The sequence below is a fragment of the Columba livia genome, chromosome W (genome assembly GCF_036013475.1).
Source record: "Columba livia isolate bColLiv1 breed racing homer chromosome W, bColLiv1.pat.W.v2, whole genome shotgun sequence".
Taxonomy (NCBI): Eukaryota; Metazoa; Chordata; class Aves; order Columbiformes; family Columbidae; genus Columba; species Columba livia.
The window spans coordinates 19558082-19582073 of record NC_088641.1 but is presented as its reverse complement, the minus strand read 5'-3'; the positions used below and the strand labels follow the sequence as shown (position 1 = coordinate 19582073).

The 23992-nt window shown below is 41.6% G+C and overlaps 1 protein-coding gene and 1 long non-coding RNA gene across 2 annotated transcripts in view; both read left to right on the top strand.

Annotated features, from left to right (window-relative positions):
• The window catches only part of LOC135577170 (protein mono-ADP-ribosyltransferase PARP8-like), a 231120-nt gene that overhangs the window by 93091 nt on the left and 114037 nt on the right, over window positions 1-23992 (top strand). The window lies entirely within an intron of this gene.
• On the top strand, window positions 9217-12506 carry LOC135577172 (uncharacterized). Its single transcript, XR_010468747.1, has 2 exons — window positions 9217-9392; window positions 11232-12506. It is a non-coding gene; the product is annotated as an uncharacterized LOC135577172 (long non-coding RNA).

Genomic DNA, 23992 nt, shown 5'->3' with positions numbered 1-23992 from the left:
TCATCAGTGGGCCTACATTGCCTCTGGTATTAGTTTTATCTGCAATGTATTTGAAAAAGTTCTTTTTGCTGTCCTTGACCCCTCTCGCCAGCTGTAATTCTAAGGAGGCCTTGGCTATCCTAGCTGCCTTCCATTGGTCTCAAAAAATGGCCTTTCTTTCATTCTCTCCCATGACCTCAAAAACTCGCACGGTGAATTTACTAAGAAGTCTTTTACAACTAGTTACCACAGAATAAGTCTCTTAAAAATTTTTTTCTTGGTTTAATTTCTCAACTTTGTTAGAACTATGGATCCACTGGCGATGCCTTTAAATTTAACCCTCAGACTACTTCATGCAGTATTACAGTTCTCTAGCAGTAACATTGATTGGGGGGGGGCAGTGGGGGGAAATAAAGCCTCCCTCTCGCCCCCATCTGAGATGGCGAGATCTCCAGCCCAGCATGAAAACAAATCAGTTCAAACTCCACATTAAACAAATCTGGCTCCACTCCACACCCAAATTAGTACCAGTCTGACCCAGAGAAGCACTCAGCACTCTGACCCCCCAAAGCTGACCAGTGTGAAAAGACTGACTTCAGCAAGGAGGTAAAATGATGAGCTCTCTCCTCAGATGTGCCAAAATCTAGGAAACAAGACTGAAGCAAAAAGAAACAGTACCAACAACCCCTGATTCAAAGCCGAGAAGCAACGCAGCGCCACAACAAGGATGGATGACAACACTCCAAAAAAAAAAACAAACCAAGAGATGGGGGGGGGGTATAAACCCCCCCCTTTCTCCGCTTAGCAGCAGGCAACCAGGTTTTTCCATTTTTTTTCTTTCTCTTCTTGCTGCAGTTTAGATATAACCAAGGCCACGCAGGTGGCCTAATTGCTGGTACGAAGTGGGAGGCTCTGGCAAACTCCTCAGTTACAATGAGCTGAGTTTATCTTGCAGCTTGACATAGGCCCAAAATTTATATTCAAATTGTACAGCACAGGCCTGGGATATTTTGCTTTTTTCTTTTCCCATTTCATTCCAAACATAATACACTTTATATGCAATTCCACTTAGCTCAGCAATAGCTACATTCCTTAGCTCCATTTACCTTTTACAATTTACAGATGTCAAAAAACAGCATATTAAACATCAGTCCATTATTTCCCTTTTCCTAGATCCAAATCAGTTCATATTCTAGCGACTTTTAAATACAACCTCATACAATACCATGTTCACATCCATCATAGCATTTAGTTGTGTGTTTGGTTTGGTTTGGTTTGGTTTGTTTTTTTTAATGCAAATCAGAGTTTAACAATTTAAACTCTCTTCTGGTCTCAAAATTATTAGATAACAATAAGAGCAAATTAACTTACAGTACCGTACTTCATCCCATTTTTTTCCAAAGTTCTGCAGAACATTAATTGCAATACAGCGCTAAAACCCAGAATTCCACATTCAAGCCACATTCGAGTACAACATCGTTTCAAGTATTCTTTTATCAGAGTATTTTCTCAGAAGTTACTCTAATGTGTAAGGATGCATCCTAAGGGTGGGGCGAAAAGTTGGTAATTTAGTAGCGGAACCGCTTCCCAAACAAAATTATTTTGGTACCAAATACATATATATATACAAAATAAAATACCAAGCTCAGATATGAAAACCAAATACCAAGTTAAAATATGCAAATGGATCACAGTTACACTAATTCAAGACAGTATCTCGATTTTTGCATTGCACCTTTGAACCGCTTACTGCTCAGCCAGGTGGAGGTGCCGCTGGGTCTCCCTGACAAAACAGGTCAGTGCACGCTGGAGCCCAACCAACACCTGTCCCCCTGCTGCTCTAGCAAGTTGGACTGGGCAAGGCTTTTATTAGTGTCTCATCTGGCATGCTACAACTGTTATCCCAAACCCAGGATTCTTTACTTGGTGTGCATACAAAAGAGCCAAATTTAGCACACCAACATGAGACACAGCCTATCATAGACTTGCACAAGTCTGAATGCTGGAATAAAGCTAGCATGCTAGAAAGAAAAGTAACAGCTATTACACACAAAATTTCACCATCACATTCATGCAGTAAAGAACTAAATTACTCATGGTCTTCTGTATTATCACAAAACACACATTTTGAGTCCATGGATTCTCATGATTTAACAGTCTGTGAACTCACCATACCACACAACAGACAAAAGACCTACTAAAACTGCAACACACTTAAACAGATACCCACAAAGAAAACAGGCTAGCAAGGAAAACATCTATGACTGTTGTGTTATACTGAAAGATACTTAAAGGTTCTATTCTCCAGCCAGTTTTCCCAGCCATCTGACTTATACAGCAGCCACCACTGATTTCAATATTTCACAATATCCTCTTTCCTCATATTTTGAAGGGCTTTCCGATGTTTTAAAACACCTCCCAATACCAATTTCTTAGGAACACGACTGAAAACAGTCATTTCCGACCCCATCTCATAAGTAAAAAAAAATGTGAGAAGAAGGAGGGAAGGAGGGAGGGGAAGCACAAGGCTGCTTGCAGCGCAAGTGGGAAAAGCGGGGAGAAGGTTTTTATGGCGCACTTATACAAACAATACCACCAAGAAACAACGGCAACACCAACCAGTAAAACAATTAACTCACATTCCTGACAAGCTGCTTGATTTTCAGAAAGGCAATACACAGAAGCACGTAATATGTACTGTAAAACTCACAGGTAAGACGTTGATAGCAAACATTAGAATTCTCTACTGCTAATTGCAACACTAGTGCTTCCTTAGCTTCTAAGTTTTCAACCTGCTTATTGATGGCCTCTTGAAGATGGTCAATAAATTGCATGTAATTCTCATTGGAACCCTGATTAATAGTTGTAAATCATGTGGCTGCTTTCTTGGTTTCAGGCACCTTTATCATATGCAAGGTCTGCTGACTGCCTCAGGATTTCAGAAACTAATCGCACCTGTAATTGTGGTGTGGCAATTAGTGTCTTTTCCAAGAGCTGGGGGATACCCACTCCTTTCAGCGAATCCCCATCGTTCCATCCTAAATGATCTATAGCTGTTACATTGCATAGGTCTAATTTTGCTTGAGTCTTTCATGGTTTTTATCTGACCTCGGGGCAACACGTACACATGCTCCTTTTCCTTTTAACTTTTCAAGAAAATGCTGTGGACCCTCATCCTCGTCATCAGATAACACGAACTTGAACGGTGCTGGAGAATCATTAGTAACAGGGGGGTTCGGAACAGTGCACTCTTTTTTTCTTTTCAAAATCTAGCCCAGGGAAGCCACCCCCCTCCACTGTCTCTGCCTGTTCCCATTGCTCTTTTAATCCTCTCAAAGTCTCTAGCAACAAGTGCCATGTCGTTAACAGTTCAGTTGTTTCTTTGGATCTTTGGGTAGTGCTTTTCCTTCGTAAAGTCAATTCCAGAAGGCTAATACCTGCTTCTTCAGAAGCAACTTCCATGTAGATAATATAACACCCTCTTCTTTAGATAAGTTCCCCGCCATGTTCCCGGTAGCTCACCAACTCTCGACATGGTGTCTTTTCAAGGATCCGGATCTTCGGCAGCTCCCCCCTGCTGCTCTATCAGCTGTACCGGGCTCCGTCTCCACAGCTCGTCTTTGGTTGTCACAGCTTCACCTCTGTTTCTTCTTCATGCAGGATCACGTTGGGGTCACCATATGTCGTGGTTGAGACGGACAAATGACATAGACCAAGTTCTTCCAGGATGAAAGTAGTAGATGCCATTTATTGCCACAAGTGCATTTTTATACAGTTTTACCAATTCATGTGTCTCTTCACTATTGGTTACAAGTTACAGCAGTAACATCTCATTGGCTACTCTTGCTATCATCAATGTTACTCTTCTACTCCCTTCTCTCTCACGGGTACACCTTAATATCTCCAGATACTCCTTTACTCCCGTCTTTCTCATGGACAGGCCTTAATATCTTCAAGGCTAATTTCTGTTCCCATTCCCTCTGTCAGGGAATCCACGGACCCACTGTAGTCCACCACATGCAGGGAATATGTAGAGCATGTAAGTATTTAAATAACACAACCATGTGGACAAACAAATCAACATTGTGACTAGTGACTATTTAACTAATAAAATAAATGTTTTAACATGTTCTGGTCAGATCTGTCACTATCCCAACCTTTTGTGTCCCCACCTTGGGCACCAAAAAGGATCGTTGTGGTTTAGCCCTAGCCAGCAACCTGAACCATATGGCCACTTGCTCTGTCCTTCCTTCGCCAGCTCTCCCAGTTTTATAATGAGCATGACATCATATGGTATTGAACATCCCTTTGGCTAGTTTGGGTCAGCTGTCCTTGCTGTGTCCCCTCCCAGCTTCCTGTGAAAATTAAGTCTATCCCAGCTGAGCCAGAACAAACCCTTTCTATTATTAAAATAAGCAGCACACACTTATCCACCCCCCAAATGTCTTTGATTGGCTTATTTCATAAGTGCTATTTTTATTTTTTAGGAATGCCCTCATGTTTGTTGGAATGATGATGAATCTGTAGACTTATGTGCATTTACTAGAAGTTGTCATGTTTTTTTCACTGGAAGCTTTGCAAAAGGAAATGGTTCAGTTGCAGTCTTCTGCATACCCTTTATTCAAAAACATGCTAAATCAAGCGGGGCTTTATGAATAACGTTCACCATTTGATTCAGATGCATTTTGTATGAAAGGACCAGTAGCACAATTATTCTTAGTGACAAATGCAAATATAATAACTTTAATTCAGCACTTCTGTTCCTCCAGGTTATGTCAAGAAATAAAAGCAGTGCCATTTTTTATATACTGACACTGCTCATCTCTCTTTGGAATAGTTCTCATTTGTCATCACTAGATTTGCCTGAGACTTTTCGTCACACATGTATGTTCTCCAACATCCAGAGGAAAAGATTACTCAGAGTCACTTGTTATTTTCTGTATAATTTCTGGTGCACCATGAGGAGTTTTGATGTAAAGTGAAAGGAAGTGTGTGTGGAGAAATTTCAGTTCTTTGCAAGCCACCTTGCTCTTTCTTGCAGCAAAAAATAGCTGTGACTGATGCTGAGTCATCAGTTACTGGTCACAGGGGATACAGAAACTCATTGAACTGATATGTTTCAGAGAGAGATTTAAGGTGGCCTATATATCTGAAAACAAATCGCCAAGATGCAGACACACATTCAAAACATTTTAAAGGATACTTAAAACGATGTTTAGAAATCCATGAACTTTGTTTTAATGAGGAATCCAGAAAATAGCATGGATGTGAAATGGTTCACAGGCCAGTTATATTACAAGCTGCAAATACATAAATATATATATATAACAAAAGAAAAAAAGTGCTCACCAAAATTTGCACCTTTTGGAATACATCTTGACATTTTTAGCAAAGCAATTAAGCATTTGTTTTTAGAAACACCAGGAGTGTGGCAGGGGCCAGAAGTCTTGCATTTTCTGTGCAACTTGTCTGTAATCTTCTTTGTCCAGTACTAAAGACTCGACTTCAGTGGGATATAATTCAAGTTCTGAATTCTGTAACAGTAAATAAATTTTAATATAGAGAGAATATTCTTGCTGCCCTTGATGAACAGTCACTTTTTCCATAGCTGTGCTAATATGTGCATGAAAACTTAGGTCCAACTCCTTTTAATTTTTGTTTTATTTGTGGAGACTTCTAGTTCTCATTTCCAGAAGATAATAAGGTTGTTTTCTAGTAATTATTATTTTATTTAATTACATCAGTTTTTATACCACTGTTTAAAAAACCCCACAAGTCCTTTGCTTCAATAGTTATTTCACTGTGTGAAAGAGCAAAAAGCCTGTCTGTATTTTAAAAAGTCGTACGCAAACTTTTGTTTTCAGAACCATGCCATGTCATGTGCTATCTTCCATATTTCTAAGTCACGTTCATCTGTCTGTTTGGAAATGTGTATCAGTTGGGGTTAGTGTTTCACACAACTGGAACTCTTTTCAGTTCCATTTATTTTTTTGCCACATTACTGGGACTGTATTGTGAAGGTATAATGAATGAAAGGAATGTAGTACTTGCTGATCTTGAGACCTGTATTTGCTAATAATATTTATTTCACTCATGAATGTGATTTGCAATACATTAAAAATGTACATTATATTATTATAAATGTGCATTTTTAAATAAATGTTTAAAGTCTCCCATATTTTTTACTAAAGACATAATCAAGTGAAAAGTAGCAATAGTTGATTAAATAATTTACCTAATAAGAAAATTCAGAATGCTGCCATAGTTTTATGTCCATTTCTTAAAATGGGCTTCAGTGGAGTGCTTCCTCGGCTGATGTGTGCTGAGTGAGATGGATTTTTTCAAAAGCTCCAGAGTTTTTCCTGTAGCATGAGTGCATTCTTTTTTAAGAGCTCTGTAGAAAGGTAATGAAGTGTTTAATATAAGCACAGTAGTTGTACGTACCAAGTGATGAAGTAGCCAGCGCGCACTGACCTATTTTGTCAGGGAGACCCAGCGGTACCTCTACCTGGCTGAGCAGTAAGTGTCTCAAAGGTACAATGCAAAAATCGAGATATTGTCTCGAATAAGTGTAACTGTGATCCATTTGCATATTTGAACTTGGTATTTGGTTTTCATATCTGAGCTCAGTATTTTAGTTTGCATATTTATATTTGGTACCAAAATAATTTTTTGGGGGGGAGATAATTACAAAATGGGAACTGGTTCTGCTACTAAAATACCACCTTGCTCTCCCTTAGGATGCATTCTTACACATTAGAGTAACTTTGTGGTCTGAGTTATAGTGCTGTATTGTAATTAATGTTGTTCTGCAGAAATTTGGAAAAAATGGGATGAAGTATGGTACTGTAAGTTAATTTGCTCTTATTGTTATCTAATAATTTTGAGACCAGAAAAGAATTTCAGTTGTTAAACTCTGATTTGCATTGGAGGTATGGGAAAGAAAACTAAATGCTATGATGGATGTGAACTTGGGAGAGGTTGTATTTAAAAGTTGCTAGAATATGAACTGATTTGGATGTAGGAAAATGGAAATAATGTATTGAGGATCAATATGCTGTTTTTTGACATCTGTAAGAAATTGGAAAAGGTAAATGGAGCTAAGCAATGTGACTGTTTCTGGGCTAATTGGAATTGCATATAAAATGTATTGTGTTTGGAATGAAATGAAAAAACAAAAATGCAAAATATCCCAGGCCTGTGCCGTACAGCTTGAACATAAATTTCAGGCCTGTGTCAAGCTGCAAGATAAACTTAGCTCATTGTAACCGGGGAGTCTGCCCAGGTCTGGCAGCTCCCACTTTGCACCAGTGATTAGGCCACCTGCGTGGCCTTGCCTGTGTCTAAACTGCAGCGAGAAAGAAGAAAAAAAAAAAAAAGGAAAACCTGGCTGCCCGCTGCTGAAGTGGCAAAAGGGGGGCTTTATTCCACCCCCCCCAGCGATGTTGCTGCTAGAGCACTGTAATACTGAAACAAGGAGTCTGAGGGTGAAATTTAATACTTATTCTGTGGTAACTAGTTGTAAGAGACTTCTTAGTAAATTCACCGTGATAGTTTTTGAGATCATGGGAAAGAAAGAAAGGCCGTTTTTTGAAACCAATGGAATGCCAAATTTGGAAAAAGTTTTACCAGCTGAATTCTTGTATTTGCCAGAAAGCCCTATACCTCTCTTGAGTTTGTTAAGTAAATTGTAAGCTCAAATAACATTTTCTGAGAATTCTGTTTAGTTGCATGTTCCACAAGAAGGTGCTTGGATGGTGCAGATCTGCTTGCTGCAAGCGAGAAATCTCCAAGAAAATTTCAAATGCTGTATTTCCACTAGTATTGGCAGCTGAAGTATAGGTAAAGCCAACACTACACTGATAGAACTGAAACAGGACTTTGATCCGGTAAGGGAAAACAATATCCAATAAATATGACAACCTAAATGTAATTAGAGACTAGCACTAGCTGATTTTCTTAACAGTATAGCTTTTGGCATGCCTAAATGTAAAATGCTGCATGTCTTTGACATCAGGTCACAGACCATACTTGTATTTGGTCTGATCCCACATGCTTGCACAGGTTTTGTTGATGGTTCTGGGAAGTCTCATAAAGCTGTAGTGGTCTGGCGTGAAGATAACAATTGGCATCATTCTGAAAAACTTATTGAAGGTTCAACCCAATTAGCAGAATTTGGTGCAGCTTTACATTACTTAGAGCGTTTTAAGGAGGAACCTCTAAATTTGATTTGTGATTCTGAGTACGTAGTCAAGCTCCAACAAATGCATCTGATTCTGAAATGCTTTTTGTAAAAACAAAAAGGGTGAATTCTCGGGGACTACGGTGGGTCCGTGTATTCCCTGATGGAGGGTATGGGAACAGAGACTGGCCTTGAAGATATTAAGGTGTACCTCTGAGAAAGAAGGGAGTAAAAGAGTAACATCAACGACAGCAAAATTAGCCAATGATATGTTACTATTGCAGCCTGTAACCAATAGCAAAGAGACACATGAGCTGGTAAAGACTATATAATAAATGGAGACTGCTGTTTGTACATAAGAAGAACTTTGTCTATGTTGTTTGTCCGTCCCAGTCATGACAGCCATGTATGTTAGGGAATGTTTTGATTGTCTGGAATTTGATGAAGGTGATGATAGGGTTCAGTGTCTATGGGTGAGAATCAAGGGGAAGGCCAACAAGGCGGACATCCTGCTGGGAGTTGGTTACAGACCACCCAACCAGGATATCAATGATATTAATGACCAAAAGGGTATAAGCCAAGTATCCCTGCCTTGTTTGGACAAGCATGTCAGAATAATTTCCAAAGTATAAGAGCACAGGAAGAAAACTTTTATTATAATTGCTTTTCCACTCTAAGGTAGGAGCAAGAGCAAACCAATTGTTTTTATATGCTCATTACTCAAAGATGAATTCTTTAAAAATGCATCAATAATTGCTGTCCTGCTTCCAAAGAGAGCACAGCAATCATTTCACAAATTGTAGCTGTAACTCACCCATCACCTTTGATCGTCCTTGTGGCAGTACACTCTCCCCGCCCACTCCCCGCTGAGAACTGATGTGGCAGCTGAATGTGTGCACAGCCCCCCCCCCCCCTTCCTGCAATGGGGCAGCTCTTATTGTGAGACCCAGGCCAGAGTCGTTAGGAGAGAGGAGGGGGCGCACGTAGCCACAGTAGGGGGGTGCAGAGGTGCATGTAGCCACAGTAGGGGGGTGTAGAGAAGCCGCGAAGCTTCTAGACTGCCCACAGCCAGATCTGACCAGACTATAAAACGGGGATCCCGCCAAGGCTGCTCTTTGTGTGGTCCTCTCGGAGATGCGGGCCAAATGCTGCCACCGAGAGCCCTCCTGGGACTGGGACACCGTCTAAGGTAACCTCCCAAAAAATGGGACTGCCTCATCTCTGCATGTGGGTGAGTGATAACTTAGTATTTCCTCGCCAGATAAGTGAGCGTATTAAATAATTCCTCGCCACTTGGGTGGGTGTTTTCCTCACTAGACAAGTGAGTGCATTTTTCCTGGAGTCAGGAGGGACGGCTCTGGCGTTGTTTATTAAAATTGAGACGCGTAGCACTACCCCGTGTACCAAGGGTGATTGGATATTATTGAGTAATGAGGAAGCTGCAGGCTGTTGGGAACCTGGTGTGTTTTTAAGTGATAGTCCGGACGCTTTCCCCCCCCCCCCCCCCCCGCCGAGCATGGAGCACCCAGCGGTATATCAGTCGTAAACGACTTGATTTGTAGCGATATCGCAGTGCCGCCGGCACCTCGGTGGGCTCGCGATAGCGGGCCGCTCGCCCCGCCGCGGGGTGGACTCGGTACGGATTGCCGTTCGTTGTCGGGACCGGAGGAACCGACGGGGTGGACGGAGGCGGGTCCGCCTCTCCCCCTCCACGTACCGCATGAACAAGAAGAGCCTAGCCGCCGCTCCAGGACCGGGAGTGCGCTGGATCCTGGCAGCGACAGTAGCCTGCCCCTGTCCCCGTCCGTGCCGCTGCGCCCGGCGGCTGGAAAACCCTCCCCTGCGCTGGTGGATCCGACCCACCTTCGGCCGCTTATCAAAGGGTTGCTGGACGTTTTAAAAATACATGTCCAGTCCTTCAGAGAGAAAATTCAAGAGGCTACCGATCATAGCAAGCAAAGCCCTCTTCTCCTCCTGTGCCTGCTGCTCTGGGACCTACTGGACCCAGAAAACGGCAGCAGAAACGGGGACAGGAGAGTTCGGAAAATTAGCTGCAAACTTCTCCCTGTGAAGCTTCCCCCGCCTCTCCATGCACCTCCCCCGAGCTGGCCGCCTCCCTCGTTGTGGGCAGGCGCTCCTCCCTTTCTTTCAAACTGCAGGAAAAAAAAATCAGTGGTGCCGCGGCTTGGGACCGGCAACCCCGCCCCTGCTCAGTGCTTTTCTGTGATTAGTCTGCTGATAAGGGTACTTGCATTGCTGCAGCCTAAAAGGCTGCTAACATTAAGATTTTGTAACTTGCTATCAAAAATAACCTGCACTCCACCGCAGCCAAACAGGGCATTATGGAAGTCATTAATGATTTTGATAAATAAATAGTCACACCCATTCTCCTTATCTTGGCCCGTTCGCAAGCCTGATAGGGCAGTGGTATTTAACAAAGATATGTTTTTCGTGATTCCCCTCTGAGGGAAGAAGACAAAGTACAATTTGCTTTTACCTGGGAAAACTTATTGACACTGTGGAGGTGCTCTGGGGTATTCGCATGTATCAATATATAGATGACATCTTAGTGGGCGGAGACAATAAGGAACCGGTTGAGCAGAGGCTATTTGGAACCTATCGACATGGAATGGAGGTTTGCAGAATATGCTTCCTATTGCAGTATATTCCAAAGGAGGCCAAAAGGGCCAGCCAGACCTTTGTTGTTTTCTTCCACCACATTTAAGGAAAGTGAACAACGATATTAAGTGGATGTTTCATACACCATATTATCCCCAAGCCAATGGGATCGTGGAATGAACCAATGGTTTGATTAAAAACATGCAGATGTCTCACGAAACAGCTGGGACACACAATTGGCACAAGCTGTTTTCATTGTCAATAACTGCTGGTGGAGCTATGGAAGCCCAAAATCAGGGCATCATGCTCTGAGAGGCCACTAACAGACAGCAGCTTGATAACAGACAATGGGAAAACCCACTGCATTAGTGTCCGGTGGATAGTCCTGGATTTCTAACTATAAAAGCCCGGTACCAAAGGGACCGAGGCATGTGTTTGTGTTCTCTTGCAGGACAAAAGGAAGATGACGGGGTGGAAGACACTCCAGCTGAAATCAGTGATGGTTAAAAGTCAGTCCTTGGAAATGAGAGTTACACCAGGGCGATACCAACAGCCCATTCAGGAGACAGTCCTGCAACTGGAAACACTAATGAACTCTATGCATGATATCGCATAAACTCCCTGAAACAGGAGGACTGTCCAAAGCCAGGCCATATTACATTTGATCCTATTGGAGGAAAAGGGTGTATACAGGTGTCATTACAAGGACAAATAACAGAGGACTCGGGCAATTGTTGCTGTACTGGGGACTAACTGGTGATGTATTTGTTCTCCTTACCAGGATGGCTAACCAGCCTCCTCCAATAGTTGTTAATAACTGTAATCGTTGGAACTTGCATTATTCTATTGTTCATTGGTAGGTTGATCTGTATGGTGATAAGATGACACATAAGGTATGGTGATCCACAGCAGACATCAAAACTCACCAACAGAAATGGCCCCTTTTGACTTTGGAGGCAAGAGGTGACTGCATTACCACTCCAAAGTGTCTGTTAGATCATGACTGTGGTCACAGGGTGGATAGTGTGGCAGTACACATAGACCACACACACCCCCCCCCCCACTGAGAACTTATGTGGCAGCTGCATGTGTGCACAGCCCCCCCCTTCCTTCAATGGGGCAGCTAATGGCTCTTATTGTGACACCCAGGCCAGAGTCGTTAGGAGAGAGGAGGGGGCGCACGTAGCCACAGTAGGGGGGTGCAGAGAAGCCGCGAAGCTTCTAGACTGCCCACAGCCAGATCTGACCAGACTATAAAACGGGGATCCCGCCAAGGCTGCTCTTTGTGTGGTCCTCTCGGAGACGCGGGCCAAATGCTGCCACCGAGAGCCCTCCTGGGACTGGGACACCGTCTAAGGTAACCTCCCAAAAAATGGGACTGCCTCATCTCTGCATGTGGGTGAGTGATAACTTAGTATTTCCTCACCAGATAAGTGAGCGTATTAAATAATTCCTCGCCACTTGGGCGGGTGTTTTTCTCACTAGACAAGTGAGTGTATTTTTCCTGGAGTCAGGGACGGCTCTGGTGTTGTTTATTGTGAGTGCGTGTATGCACACTGTGGATCTCCATTATTCTTATTTTACTGTACCCCAAATAATCTCCTCAAGTTGATATCCGAATCTGTATTTTATGTTACCAGAGTGCTAACTAATTGTATGAACCCTGTTTCTGATTGGTTGTTTTGCTGGACTTTCCCAGACGGAATAAAAGTCTGTTTGGACCTTGGTTGTCTGCCTAAAACTAATTTCGGGGTCCCTCCGTGGCAGTCATAAACCACATTTTTTAAGCAATATTCCATATCAATAATAGTAAAATCCAAAAGGAACACTATGCAGAACACAGAACTGCTCAGCATAATGTTTTCTCCAACTTATTTTCTGATGGTAAATGCTTATGAACTCAAAAAGGAAAAAAAGCAGTGTTCTGGCAAATTGTAAGATCACAGTGTGGTAGTTTTCATCCTTGAATTAGTGACACTGACATGCTGATGTACACAGAAGAGACTGCCAGAATTTTGTGTATCTGCATTTGCAAGTGTGTCCTGCACAAGAGAGAGTGCCAAAGGCAGTAGTATTACTGTTTCAATCTCCTGTTCTCTTGCAAATGTAGAAGATAGAGATTCAACATAAGAATTAACAGAGAGTCTAATAGGAAGTGGATATAAAGGCTAAAAAATGTAATAATTTTACTGTGCCTGAAGGGTCTGTGTTTAGAAAGTCTCAGTTTTTAATCCAAGACCCAGTTCAGATTATTTTGTCCCACATAACAACTTATTGAAAATCAATAGGACTTAGGCTATTGAATCACTTATCCATTAAATCCTTAGGGAGGTTTACAAGCAGGTGCTTAGGAAGCAGATACAAGCATTTAATTTATGACCAAAAGGTCACATCTTGTTTTCACTGCCCATCAAATGCTATTTTCCATGATCTTCGTCTCATCATCAGTTGCTCTCTTGTCTTTCCAGCTGTAACCACTTAGAAATGTTAGAACTATCCCTGACCGTGAAAGTGGCTAATTTCGAGAGGGGGGCTGACTCACCTGTAAAGGGCACTGCCAAGAGCTACCGGGGGAGGTTTAAACACCCTCCTAGGGAGCGCAGGCTTCCTGTCTCCTCCCCTTGCCTCACTGAAGAAGGCAGGTCAAGGGAAAGGGATGAATGGGAGCAAGTCCACACTAGGGGTGGCAGGAGAAACACCCCCCTACCCACTCCACCTTCCCAGGTGCCTCTGTCCAACAGGCATGAGGCTCAGGATGTAGAATACAGCAACATGAGGAATAAGGGGCAATGGCAGCAAGTTCCTGCCTAGCGGGAGGGTTCCTACTTTGACCACTCCACCCTCACAGGTTCCCTTGCAAAATGGGTATAAGACCTTGCAAGTGGAACCAAACAACAACATTGAGGGAGGCAGTTCCACTGAGTTGGAGGTGCCACAGAGGATGAGTCACCCTGCACCCTCCATCAAAACAGCTCCCACCAAGAAAAAAAAGGTGTGTTGTGGTTGTAGGACACTCCCTTCTAAAAGAAACAAAAGGCCCTATATGCAGGCCAGACCCACTTCTTAGGAAAGTCTGCTGCCTCCCTGGGGCCAAGGCTAAAGATGTTAGAAGGAAACTTCCTGCCCTGGTTAGGGCCTCAGACTACTACCCACTAATAATTTTTCAGGTGGGCAGTGATGAAACTAAAAAAGGAAAACTAAAGACGATCAAGAGAGACTTCAGGGCCTTGGGACGATTGGTCAAGGGATCAGGAGCACGAGTAGTGTTCTCTAACCCCACAGTTGCAGGGTATGATGAGGAAAGATACAGGAAGAACCAGCAGATGAATATCTGGCTGCAGGACTGGTGTCACCAGCAGAATTTTGGTTTTTTTGATCATGGGTCAGCTTACATGGCACCTGGTCTGCTAGCAACAAATGGGATGGGCTTGTCTCAAAAGGGGAAAAAGATCCTGGAGCAGGAGTTAGCAGGACTTATTGAGAGGGCTTCAAACTACATTTAAAGGGGGAAGAAGCCAGATGTGGCAGAAGCACACTCAAGGACAATATGCAGGCATCTGAGGGTAGTGCTAATGAGACCCTTCAGTCTGCCATCCCAGTGGAATCAATGGCTCATCTGAAGTGCTTATATACAAATGCACGCAGCATGGGCAACAAACAGGAGGAGCTGGAAGCCCTTGTGAGGCAGAAAAACTATGATTTAATTGCCATCACAGAAACAAGGTGGGATGACCCCTATAACTGCAGCACTGCAATGGATGGCTATAAACTCTTCAGAAGGGATAGGGGAGGAAGAAGAGGAGATGGGGTAGCCATGAATGTTAGGGAGAGTTTTGATTGTTGGAAGTTGGTTATAGGGTGCCTATGGGTGAGAATCAAGGGAAAGGGCAACAAGGTCGGACATTCAACTTACCAGATGTCTGCTGGAAGTACAACACAGCGGAGAGGAAGCAGTCTAGGAGGCTCCTTCAGTGCATGGAAGACAACTTCCTGACACAGCTGGTTAGTGAGCCTACCAGGGAAGGAGCCCCACTAGATCTGTTGTTTGTAAATAGAGAAGGGCTTGTGGGCAACGTGTTGGTTAGAGGTCGCCTTGGGTTTAGCGTTCATGAAATGATGGAGTTTACTATCCTTGGAGAAGTTAGAAGGGTGGTCAGCAGAACTGATACTTTAGGCTTCGAAAGAGCAGACTTTGACCTGTTTAGAAGGCTGGTTGGCAGAGTCCTTTGGGAGACAGTCCTGAAGGTCAAAGGAGTCCAGGAAGGCTGGTCTCTCTTCAAGAAGGTAATCTTAGAGGCGCAGGTGCAGGCTGCACACGGGGGTGTGCCGGAAGGCGAGCTGGCAGGGAAGAAGGCCGGCTTGGCTGAATAGATAGCTGTGGCTGGAACTTAGGAATAAAAAGAGAACTTATAACCTTTGGAAGGAGAGGCAGGCCACTAAAGAGGAATACAAGAATTCTGTGATGTTATGGAGGGAGAAACTTAGAAGGGCCAAAACCCAACTGGAGCTGTGCCTGACCACCTCTGTGAAAGGCAGCAAAAAATGTTTCTATAAATATATTAGCAACAAGAGGAGGGCTAAGGAGAATCTCCATCCCCTGATGGATGCAGCAGGAAACATAGTGACAGAAGATGAGGGAAAGGCTGAGGTACTAAATGCCGCCTTTGCCTCAGTATTTAATAGTCAGAACAGTTGTGCTTCAGGTACCCAGCCTCCTGAGCCAGAAGACAGGGATGGGGAGCAGAATGAAGCCCCAGTAATCCAAGGGGAAATGGTTAGTGACTTGATACACCACTTGGACACCCACAAGTCTATGGGCCCAGATGGGATACACCCAAGGGTGCTGAGGGAGCTGGCAGAGGTGATCACTAAGCCACTTTCCATTATCTATCAACAATCTTGGCTAATTGGGGAGATCCCAGTTTACTGGAAGTTGGCTAACGTGACACCCATCTACAAGAAGGGCCAGAAGGAGGATCCAGCGAACTATAGACCTGTCAGTCTAACCTCGGTGCTGGGGAAGGTCACAGAGCAGATGACCTTGAGTAACATCATGCAGCACTTACAAGAGAACCATACGATCAGGCCCAGTCAACATGGGTTTATGAAAGGCAGATCCTGTTTGACCAACCTGATCTCCTTCTATGACAAGGTGACTCACCTAATAGATGAGGGAAAGGCTGTGGATGTTGTGTACTTAGACTTCAGTAAGGCCTTTGACAATGTATCCCACAGCATCGTCCTGGAGAAGCTGGCAGTTCATGGCCTGGATGGGTGTACTCTTTGGTGGATAAAGAACTGTCTGGAGGGCCTGGCCCAAAGAGTTGTGGTGAACGGAGCCAAATCCAGTTGGCGGCTGGTGACAAGTGGTGTTCCCCAGGTTTCAGTATTGAGGCCAGTTTTGTTTAATCTCTTTATCAATGATCTGGATGAAGGGATTGAGTGCACCCTTAGTAGGTTTGCAGATGACACCAAATTGGGTGGGAGTGTTGATCTGCTGGAGGGTAACATGGCCATACAGAGGGATCTGGACTGGCTGGATCGTTGGGCTGAGGCCAATTGTATGAGGTTTAACAAGGCCAAGTGCTGGGTCCTGCACTTGGGTCATAACAACCCCAGGTAGCGCTACATGCTCAGGGAAGTTTGGTTGGAAAGCTGCCTGGCGGAAAAGGATCTGGGGGTGTTGATTGACAGCCAGCTGAATATGAGCCAGCAGTGTGCCCAGGTGGCCAAAAAGGCCAACAGCATCCTGGCTTGTATCAGGAATAGAGTGGCCAGCAGGACTAGAGAAGTGATTGTGCCACTGTACTCGGGCACTGGTGAGACCCCACCTTGAATACTGTGTTCACTTTTGGGCCCCTCATCATAAGAAGGACATTGAAATACTAGAGAGAGTGTAGAGGAGTGTGATGAAGCTGGTGAGGGGCCTGGAGCACAAGTCTTATGAGGAGCAGTTGAGGGAGCTAGGGCTGTTTAGCCTGGAGAAAAGGAGGCTGAGGGGAAACCTTATCACTCTCTACATCTACCTGAAAGGAGGTTGTAGCACAGAGGGTGTTGGTCTCTTCTCCCAAGTAGCAAGTGATAGGACGAGAGGAAATGGCCTCAAATTGTTCCAGGGGAGGTTTAGATTGGATATTAGGAAAAAATTCTTCACGGAAAGGGTTGTCAGGCATTGGAACAGGCTGCCTAGTGAAGTGGTGGAGTCACCATCCCTGGAGGTGTTTAAAAGGCGTTGAGACGAGGTTCTTAGGGATATGGTTTAGTGCTAGAGTTAGGTTAGGTTAGGTTAGGTTAGGTTATGGTTGGATTTGATGTTCCTGAGGGTCTCTTCCAACTGAAATGATTCGATGATTCTATGACTCTACCTTAAAAAAAATGACAATGCAATATAAGGTAGTTTCCACTTCAAGTATACGGTTACTAAATTCTAACCAGTATTTCCTATTACACTGCTCTTTTACACCTTGCAAAATGATTTACTGCTCTCTGTGTTCATATAACATAGGCAGGCATCCTTTACTAAATGCATTTGCAGTGATTCCAAAAGTAAGCACTCTGCAGAGTTGAAAAATGAAGCCAGTACACACAACTCATCAGTACAAGGCAAAATCAGAAGATTTTTCCTTTCAGAAAGACTGAAGTAAGATACCAGTCTTTGCACTGAAGTATGTGTACATGATCTTTCCCAGCTCTCTGCTGGGCTGTAGGAGTCAGCAGCTGAAGGGAGGCTGTATGGGAATATAGTGGAAGATTAGTTAAATGTAAATACGCTCAAGTGACTTGCACCTGTCTGTAGAAAAGGCACATACATCACACTAATTGTTTTACTGACCTTGTGTGCTTGATGAGTAGAACCTCTGTGTTAGATAACATAGGCCTGTGAGAAACTCTAGGCACCTTATCACTATGTCTGAGATTCCCGCTTTGTTGTGAGAAAGGGTGGGAGGCTGTGCCTTCCTGAAGCCTTGAAATACAGGCGAGCTCAGCAGGCCCGGCGATCTTCCAGCAGGGCTGAACTTACCAGCGCCTGCGTCCCCGCCTGTGTTACCTCTGCCTGGGAGCTTAGGTGCTACTTCGGAGATCCCCCAGTAGAGAGGTAACTAAAATAAAACTTGCTCTTTGCAATGCATTCGTGGCCTCTGGCTCTTCTTGCGACATGCCTGCGTATGTGTACACAGAGGCATTTCCTGCAGTCATTTTTGAAGTGAACATGAGTCAATACCCCATGTCAATTATTTTCTAACACTGAAAATACATTCTTTCAGTTCACATTTCAATATCACTTTTAATAGCTTTTTAGGGACATGCTTATTTTTTTTTTTTAGAATAAACCACCTCAGCGTGTATTTTGTGTTCTAACCCCACCATGCTGTTGGCTCTTCAAGAGAAGAGGCTTGGCAATGTCCTGCTCAACAGCATCTCATGCTCTCTGCATCAACTCAATCAGCTGGCACACTCCAGCAGCCACGACTCTGCACACCCAGGGCATGGATGGCTTCAGCCTCAAGGCTGAGGCAGTGACAACTTTAATAAACAGCAACTGTAATTCATTAAAATGTTCATAGAAATAAACAATTCTAATAATATAAGTGAGGAATGATTTCTTTGGAGCAATAGACTAAAAAGATAAGAAAAATATGAATAAAGAGACTAGCAGCATGAAGCACTCTATTGACATTGCAAAAGGAAAAGGTATGAAGAGATTTTATTTCCCAGTACATAAGAGAACGTAATAACTAATTCTGCTGAGGCAACAAGAAGTAAAGACAAAGAGCAGTACTTTAATCTAAAAATATGCAGCATTTTCCAAGGTGAATTTAACTGTAGAGCTCAGAAAAAGAATGGACTATCGCCTAGATCAAAATTATTTTGTAATAACCATTAAATTTCAGTGCTCTTGACTTTATAAAATGGCAATCCTCCAGAAGGAAGCAGATTTTGATCCATCCTTACTTCCCATTTGTATCAATAATGGGATGTGCTTTAAAGAGTGAATATCTATTTCATCATAAGCAACTGGCTTCAGTTTTCAAATGTCCTGAAGAGCACTTGGTTTTTCTATTCTTACAGTTTTACAAATGTAAACAAACTCATTTTAAATTTGATACAATTACACAGTATAAAATATTCAATAGTTCTACTATAAAATGCTATATGTATATATACACAGCATTCTATTCTATGTTGAATAAACATAAGAAATTAATTATTATAATAAATTTATAATGTCATGAACAACAGAATCTTTATAATATTAATTTCTTGAAATGCGCAAAACTATCCTTCATTACCTGTCCTCCATAATAAAATTCCTCAGAATCATTATCACCTTCAGAGTCTTCTTCAACTGTGCTGTTGTGCTGTGACTCCTTAATGGAAAAGGAGAGTTAACGATACAAGCAATACATTTATCTTGCATTTATAGTTCTAATTCTAACTACAGTAATTATGTTTTTACAAATGAGCTCTAAGCACCCTTTATTAAGAGATCCCAGACAAAACAATCACCCACTACCTAGGTACATAAAAACACCCTGAATGTAAGTTGGAGGAATAATACTTTGGGTACAGACACAGTGTGGTATTTTATGGAACTGGAGAATTCAGTAGACTGTGCAGGGATACTTCACTCTATGCTTCTGCTAAACAAAACATCATTTACCCACCAAGAGAGTTTCTGGACTTAATTCATTTGGCATTTAAGTGACCAAAAAAAAATTACTTTATTCTAGTAAATCAGTTCTAATAGTTTAAGGAAATAATTCAAGCCTGAGCATGGGATCTCTTAAGTTCCTTTATTTAAAAAACTCTCTGACACACTGCTGCTTAATTACTATCTTTAACAGAAGTACCAGCCTGTTGCCAGAAAAGTTCAGACTTAGTTTTCTGACTAGCTCTGTTCTGTCTTTGAAAATTAAGGAAAGTAATTTGCTTACCCAAGTAAAACCTGCTCTAAATAGGCTTCTCTGTGAATAATTTCACTCAGGTAAATAGAACTGATCATGGTACAGACTGCAGCTGAGTGTTACATTCTGCTTCCTACCAATGGAACCTTTACTTATAATTATGTAATTGCTTGAAGATATTAATTCATAAAAGTCAAATATACTCATCACTGATTTCTGTGGTCAGACATTTAAATCCCATTTCCTTACCTTTGTCTCTAAATTCCTGCTCTATTCACTGTATATATGCATAGAATAAATTTCACATCAATTCTCTAAGACAAGGCAAAAAATAATTACTGCTTCTACTTTACTGAAAAGAAACAAATTTACTTAAGTTGTCTTTGTCTTATAATAACCTTAGTTCAAGGGGAAGTCTCTTTTAAAAGAGTACTCAACTGAACAAAAATTCAACACAAAGCAAAGAGAAATTAAACTCACACTACAATAGTGATGAACCCATCCTATCCTAACCAAAACCTCTAACTATATAGACAACAGAAATGGACAGTATTTTATTTAAAGGTTTTTTTCAGTACTTTCATACTTAAGTACTTAATTCAACTGGAAAAATAAATAAAAACTCAGACTCTGTCTGATAGAAGCTAACTGTATCTCAGGCTTTTAATCAAAAGGATAAATTCTTATTGCACTTGAATTTCTAACGTTTACAGAGCATTGAATACAATTATGAGGCAGCTGAAGCAAAATATTTCCAGTGCAGCTTTTTACATCAAATCAGGTTTTATCTCAAAAAAACCCAATCATACCCATTATCATATCTGAACATGCTTATCTGCCTTTTCCAGGATCAAATACAGAACGGAGACTAAAAAGCAGTTGTCAAGAAACAAGTATTCCAAACAAAGCAATCACCCTTACCAAAGGAAGTCTTTAAGTCAAACACTTGAATTCTTGATCCAGTGCTCAATTTCTTGCTTGGGCTGGAAGCCTATGTGGTGCTTACTTTGAGCCCATAACACTTTCAGCCCCTGTACACCTTATGTTAGTGCCACTTCTTTCTTGAGTTAGTGTCTCAGTGAGACTGGTCAGAGACCCATACCAGAAGTACAGCACAAATACAACCATGACTGGAAGGCCTTAATACTCCAGATGCTCCTTATGGTGAATAGTGTCATGCAGAGGTCCAGAGACTCCAGCGGAACTGCTGTAGGCCACATGAAGAAGCAATGAGCTAATAAATGGGATGTGGTCCTATGTGCAAGACTAGGTTAAAAGATAGTGGCATCACAATCTACTTCTCTGGGAGAGCTGTATTTTTAGGGTAGACAGGGTCTATGCCACCGCAGAACAAAAAATAAGCGTCAAAACCATATCTCCTAGGATAACGTGTAAACCTATAATTTGGGTAAGCATAGGTTTGACAGAAAATCTATGGTAAATATTCATATTTTATTATTTTCTGTTGTTTCTTAAAATAACTTGTTAAAATATACATACCTCTCTCTGTAGTTTTGATTTTATGGCTAAGCAATAGTTGACATCACTGGTTTTTCTTAATTCTTAAAAGAAACAGGAAAATAGGGAACATATGTGAAAAATGTGAAAAAATTTTGTGTATGCAGACTTGAAATGCTTGGAGTAGTAGAGAAAATAAGGAACAAAAAGTTACAGATATGAAAAACACCAAAGAGTTTACAATACAACAGTTTAAAAATAAGAAGCCCCAACATCTCAGAAGACTCATATTTTTAACTGTGAAATGAAACTCAGCTGGTCCATCTAGGAGATTTGATTTTCCTAGTCTGTAATTTACACTTCAATGTCATTCATTAATTTTGTATACTTCACATAAGAACAAAAAATCAAAATCCCTCTGCAAAATTAAATCAGATCATCTTCTATATAAAATATAGGGTTTTATTCTTTACAGAAATATTTGCAAGTAAAATTTATCTTAAACTTTTGACTATAATGGCCAGGTTTTGTTTGGGTGCCAATCCACTAACTTCAATAAAAATAGTTTTTATTTACATCAATATAAATGAGATCAGAGACTGAAGATCATATTGGTTTTCCAATGGAATTTAAAGTAATTACGCAAAGTAGTTATGCAAAAAAGCCCTTAAGTATTGTAATAATAATAAAAAGTCTGCAAAGTCAAGAGTTCCTATCTGAAAAACTGCCAGAATTAAGACTGTTCTATGCAGTTTCTCCTGCAGCCTGAAATCATCAGGGAATTTGGCTGCTAAAATCTAAAAAATCTCCATAGAGTATGCACAAATCTTGATTATGTATTGGATAAATGTGACTAGATGTCTGAAAAGCATGCCCTTTCATCTATCAAATACTTTTTGAAAGTTTTGGAATAATTTCAAATGAAGTTTTCCAAAATCACTGGGAAAAAATATTTTCTTTCTATAGTCTCATTTAGTGAAACAGGAACTATTTTGTTTGAAATTTCCTGAAATAGTTCACCAGAGGCAATGGTAGTTATATATTTCATCCCCAATGGTGAAGAATTAGCGAAGTTTTAAGCAAGTGAGCATGAAAACTTATAATTGGGAAGTATTAAGCATGTCTAACTGTATTCAGGGACAATTGCTTCAGCACAGACTGCAAGACATTAAAAGAATAAAACGTAGGGAAAATTACTAGAACAAGACTGTGAGAAAATAGCAAACTGTACACAGATTAACATATCTTTTTTTAAGTACAGGCAACGTCTTTTCTTTCCTTACAAAATATTAACTTGATAAAACTCTCAGGACATAAGTTTACCTGTAGCAATTTGGTGGAAAATTACTGGAATTGGATCTGTGGTAACTAACACATCTTCATTGTTATCAGAACTGGAAACATAAGTGTTATCTAAAAAAGAAAAACACCTTGTGTGGTTAAGTCCAAGTGTGCTCTGCCAGCCCCTTCCAATGTTGCCCATCCCACGTTTGTAGCATAAGGAACCACTTCCCATGTGGTTAGGGAGGCCCAGAACTATGATTTTCCAGTGTATTTTTTTCTGCTGAGATTGCTAATGAAAAGAAAAATACCAAAAGGATGGAAGATTTGGACCCGAATTTTATAAAAGCAAACCCCTGGAGTCCAATGTCATGGCTTTCAGGAACCACAGCAAGAGCTGCTCTGAACTGTCCCACAAGGCTTATGGGGGTTTGAGCCAAACTTTTCCAAATAAAAACTTGTTCTATGCTTTTTTGTCATGCCTCACACAAAAACTCAAGCTAGGTCTGGTGTGCAGAGTGAAGGCTGCATTCAGAGCTGGGTGTCAACAGTCCACTATGCAAACTATCTGTGCCTCATTTTGCCTAGTCACATAAAAGATGTTTGAAGTATCTTCTTATCAGTGGATAACCTTTCTTGTGCCTAATTCAGGAAAAATGAATTAGGGGTCTGGAGCATCTTTCTTATGAGGAAAGACTGAGAGAGCTGGATCTGTTCAGCCTGGAGAAGAGAGGGCTAAGAGGGGACCTTATTTATGCTTATAAATATCTCAAGGGTGGATGTCAAGAGGAGGAGACCAGACTCTTTTCAGTGGTGCCCAACGACAGGATGAGGGGCAACAGGCACAGAATTAAGCATAGGAGATTCCATCTGAATATGAGGAAAACTTTACTTTGAGGGTGCCAGATCCCTGGAACAGGCTGCCCAGAGAGGTTGTGGAGTCTCCTTCTCTGGAGACATTCAAGACCTGCCTGCACGTGTTCCTGTGCGATCTGTTCTAGGTGAACCTGCTTTAGCAGGTGGGTTGGACTAGATGATCTCCAGAAGTCACTTCCAACCCCAATAATTTTGTGTAAAAAAAAAATCTTTCCTCCCACTTAACAAAAATGTTAGATATGGATATGAATATGGAAAGTCTATTCCAAACTTTCTTACAAAATGTGGAGATTGGGCTGTGATTTTTTTTTTCCAGCCAAATGTTTAGTAATAACAAACAAGAAGCAGCAAGTTTTTATGTAGTATATGCAGAAGCCTATTTTGCATTAATTTCTGATTTTGTCTTCTGCTAATCTGGGCTGAATTGAAACGTACACTCTAGAGCAGAAAGGCTGACAATTAAGGTAATCGTAGTTAAAGAGACAAATAAAAGAACTGAAGAAAGGACTTGATCTATCATAATTTTGAACACTCCAGTCCCACATCAGCAAAGTGTGTGAACTCACACATAATTTTAAGTGTACTGCTGCAATCTCAAAGCCTTTGACTACAGCACTTCAAGTGATACGTTAAAAATGTTAACATCAGTTGATCAGTAAATACACCAGTATTATTATCAGTAAATACACCA